The 4,849-nt window shown below is 42.4% G+C and overlaps 1 long non-coding RNA gene across 1 annotated transcript; it reads left to right on the top strand.

The window, feature by feature from the left end:
* Positions 1-1,470: 1,470 nt before the first annotated feature.
* On the top strand, positions 1,471-3,576 carry LOC104955129 (uncharacterized). The gene is made up of 2 exons (XR_799429.1): positions 1,471-1,657; positions 2,149-3,576. It is a non-coding gene; the product is annotated as an uncharacterized lncRNA (long non-coding RNA).
* The last annotated feature ends 1,273 nt before the right edge of the window (positions 3,577-4,849 follow it).

The raw sequence follows: 4,849 nt of genomic DNA, 5'->3' as shown, positions 1-4,849 counted from the left end.
ACAGACGACAGACAGGTGAAAGAGACAGGTGAGAGATGGACAGGTAGAGAGACAGGTGAGAGACAGACAGGTGAGACAGGTGAGAGACAGACAGGTGAAAGAGACAGGTGAGAGATGGACAGGTAGAGACAGGTGAGAGATGGACAGGTAGAGAGACAGGTGAGAGACAGGTGAGACAGACAGGTGAGAGACGGACAGGTAGAGACAGGTGAGAGACAGACAGGTGAGACAGGTGAGAGATGGACAGGTAGAGACAGGTGAGAGACAGACAGGTAGAGAGACAGGTGAGACAGACAGGTGAGAGACGGACAGGTAGAGACAGGTGAGAGACAGACAGGTGAGACAGACAGGCAGAGACAGGTGAGACAGACAGGTGAGAGACAGACAGGTGAGACAGACAGGTAGAGACAGGTGAGAGATGGACAGGTAAAGACAGGTGAGAGACAGACAGGTAGAGACAGGTGAGAGATGGACAGGTAGAGAGACAGGTGAGAGACGGACAGGTAGAGACAGGTGAGAGACAGACAGGCAGAGACAGGTGAGAGACAGACAGGTGAGAGATGGACAGGTAGAGATAGGTGAGACAGACAGGTAGGGGCACAAAGGTAGAGAGACAGACAGTTGAGAGACACCTAGAGACGGTAGTGTGTATTCGTCATTCAAAAGAGGCAACAACCAGAAGACAGACTGCGTGATAACCGAGAGAAGAAGAACAGACTGCGTGATAACCGAGAGAAGAAGAACAGACTGCGTGATAACCGAGAGAAGAAGAACAGACTGCGTGATAACCGAGAGAAGAAGAACAGACTGCGTGATAACCGAGAGAAGAAGAACAGACTGCGTGATAACCGAGAGAAGAAGAACAGACTGCGTGATATAAACAAACAACAAATAGCGTGTTCCATGTTCCCTCTACAGCAGGAGCTCACGGGGCTTTCCCCAACCTGAGTCGAGAGCTGGAGTTCAATGAAATATCAGATGTGCCTTCTTAATCGTTTGCTTGGGTCCCTCACTTCCGTTTCACTTCTCATGCACTGATTCGCTAGCTGAACAGCCAATCAGAGTGATTTCTTTAGCCGACTGCCTCTCGATCCAACATGTCGAATCGGCGGCAGAAGGTGTCGGCACGGCCGAAAAGACACGACGGTGCGGTACACGCCAATCTGAGATGGGCGACACAACGCTCATCGACGGCCAGACATCTATCGATGGCGAAAATCGTCTTGGTGTGTCCGGGCCTTTAGGTGTCTAGTGGCTTGATAACAACAAAGGAAGGAAGCGCAACATTAAAATAAAGACAATAAAACAACCATGGCTTAAAATGAGTAGCAGCAAGAAAGACAAACAAATGAGTGGAATGGTGTTGGGACATTATAAAAGTTGTGTGAAGAAGCAAAGACTTTAATGTGAGTGTGTGTGTGTGTGTGTGTGTGTGTGTGTGTGTGTGTGTGTGTGTGTGTGTGTGTGTGTGTGTGTGTGTGTGTGTGTGTGTGTGTGTGTGTGTGTGTGTGTGTGTGTGTGTGTGTAGATCATCAGTGGCCAGCGCAGGTTTGACATCCACTACCAGGGCGACCCGGAGCTGCAGCCAATCAGGAGCTACGAGAGCGCCCTATTGGTCCGCCTCCTCTACAGGGTCTCCAGTCTCATCAACCAAAGGGTGAGCAGGCGCATGTTCAACTGGAACTCTAAAGACTGTGAGAAATAAATAAACAACAGGTTTCAATTTAAACCACCAAGAAACTATTTTCAACATTTGTTAGAAATGACGCCTCAATTTTTATTTTTGAAATGTTCTGGTATATGGGTATTTGTCCTAAGTATATTGGACTGTATTATTGTAATATGTAGGATGACCTTATATATAACCCATCTTTGATTTTATTTGTGTTATACTTGTGTTATTTAGGTTTCTCAGTGTTATTATTGATTTGATTTCTTTACATTTTGTTTCTCATATTCTCATGTTTAATGTTTTAGGATCTGAGACAGTCTACATGTTGTGACCCCTTGTTAAAGGAACTGTTCCTCTAAATTGGAGTACTATTGGATGTAAAGGGGGATGTGAGAAAGTAACTAATAAAGAATAAGTAAAAAAAAACAACAATTTAAATGACGCCTCGTTGACTTTCGTTGTTTTTCCTCCCACAGTTTGGAGCTCACATGGACGCTGTTTGCTCCCGTCCGGACTTCCCGGGTCGCCTGTGTCGTCACTTCCTGTCTGACGGTGACTCCGCCCCCAGGCTGAATCAGAGCTCGTTGTCGCGGCGATGGTCAGAGCGTCCGAGGCGTCCGAGGCTGAGCCTGCGTCGGCTCGCCAGCTTCAGGACCCTGATGGTTCTCCTGCTGATCTACGGCCTGGGAGCCATTCTGTCCTTCAGCCCCGTCTCCAGCTCCATCATCATCCTCACCGGGGGCTTCCTGTACGGACTGGTGCTCACACTGCTCCAAGACAAACTGAAAACACACTGACACACACACACACACACACACACACACACACCCTCTCACACACACACACACACACACACACACACACACACACACACACACACACACACACACACACACACTGAAACCGTTTAAAAGTTCAGAGGGACGTCATCAATTCTCTTGTTTTTCTAACCAACAAGTCTAAAATCCTCAAAAATATTCATGTCTTATAATGTCAGATTGAGTTAAAAGAGCAGAACACACAGATGCACGCACGCACACACACACACACACACACACACACACACCTGAAACGGGAACAGAACAAAGATCAGCTTTGATTGTGTTGATGTGTGTGTAATGGCTGCAGATAACTGTTACTTTTTTTACCTTTTTTAATAATCATTTTGATCTTAAAAGTCCACAAGGAAGTCACCAAATGTCTTGTTTTTCCAACAATCGTTAAAAATATTCATGTCTTATGTCAGATCGAGTTAAAACAGCAGATCTCTCCCTCACACACACACACACACACACACACACACACACACACACACACACACACACACACACACACACACACACACACACTGGCTGCACAGAGTTGTCCTTGAATATTATTCAACACTAGAAAACAGTTAGAAAGTCCAGAGGTCATCAAATCTCTTGTTTTCCAACCAACCGTCTAAAATCCTCAACATATTCACGTCTTAGAGTGAAAACAGCAAAATGAACATTAGAGCGTCTTAAATTAGAAGATATTTGTCTTTTTTCTAAACATGTGAGCGTGTTTCAGAGCCATAGTCTGCGTTTCTACGGATGATTTTATTCTCTTCATGCTCTAATTCCTTCCATCTACCTTCACGTTTCCCAGACTTTCCGAAGGGACAGCTTTTTAAACGAGACGTGTGAAACCCTGTTAGACGGGCAGCTTTATTTTCCTTGCCTTTGATATGACTGCTGAACTCTTTCAGATGTAAACCCTGTACATAAACACAGTGTTGTTGCTCCTCTGTTTTCAGAAAGCATCTGACAAACGGGTGCATGCCAAAACATTCAACGTGATAACAAACAATAAAACTGACTATTTTTGTGACGGCAGGATGCGTTTTTGGTCCAAGAGATTCAATAAACTGTTTGCACTTGTTGGGGTTTGTGTTAAGTGTAATTCTTTTATTTTTAGGTGTGTGTGTTTAGGTATTTATGTGTTTGATTATTTCTCCCCCTTCCTAAGCTAAACAAATAAATAAGCCTGGAGAATGCATCATCCCTAAGCTGGGGCTGTTTTTACTGAGAAACTCATGACTTTTAAGCGATAGTTGGTTGCTGCAGATTAGACAAGCCAATATTACACTAATAAGAGACTTACAACGAGCAAAGCCTTAAAGCAGTAAAGTGCACCAAAAAAACGAGGACAAATTAAATAAATGTCTGAAACATTACCAGAGAAATGTCGGAAAAAGGTTCACAAAAATCCATGTCAATTTTTTTTAGAAGTAATATATTAAATATTGACAAAAATCAATTGATAAATGAATGCATTGTTGTAGATTACATTAGCCAACATTAAGTAAAGGAGTTGCCATATATAACACCTTAAACTGCAGTAATGTGTGAATTATAAGAGGTGAATAATGTCTGGAAACCATATTTTTCTGGAATATATGGGATTTCTTTTTAAATGTAAGCAAAACAATTTTGAGAAATGTTCAAAAAAAATTATCAGTTTGTTTTATAATATGATGCACTGCTCTAGGTTACACTAGAATATATCAACGCCTTAAACAAAGATAAATATCCACAAAAGAATATTAATAAACGTATGGAAAATAACCCCAAAATGTAGGAAAAAAATCAAGAAAATGTGTGAATTATTTCCAAATATTAAAAGGCCTTAAACATTCTAAAAATATATATAAAAGGGAAACAATGCCTGAAAAACGTCTGGATTTTCTGAAAATGTTTAAATGTAAGTTAATTTCTTTGAAAGAATACATGAAAAATGTACACAAACAAATAGCTTTTGTAATAATATGATGCATTGCGGTGCCTTCAAAGAAATACAACAATTATCTAACCATTTGTATTAAAAGGGTTTCACTTATTCAATGCGCAATCATTAATTCCATAAACGACACGATGTGGAAATATCGAACTACAACTCCCATGAGCAAGTTCTGCCGCACACGTCATCACTTGCGACTCCGTTCTGTGACGTAACACGAAGCCGCCCGCCGAGGAGAAGTTTTGAAAATAAACGTGACCGTACTTTTTTATTTTACTAAACGTAAGATGTTCGCGTGGTTTCCCTCGAGACTTCCCGACAAACACCTGGAGAATCTCACCCGTTGAGAGGAGGAGAGAAAGGTCGATTCAGGTGAGTCACGTGCTGCTAGCTGACATGAGGCATGCTGTCATC

Source organism: Notothenia coriiceps, unplaced genomic scaffold (assembly GCF_000735185.1).
Source record: "Notothenia coriiceps isolate Sejong01 unplaced genomic scaffold, NC01 NC01_scaffold00024664, whole genome shotgun sequence".
Taxonomy (NCBI): Eukaryota; Metazoa; Chordata; class Actinopteri; order Perciformes; family Nototheniidae; genus Notothenia; species Notothenia coriiceps.
Note: the sequence above shows the minus strand (reverse complement) of the source record. Positions and strands in the feature narration are given on the sequence as shown.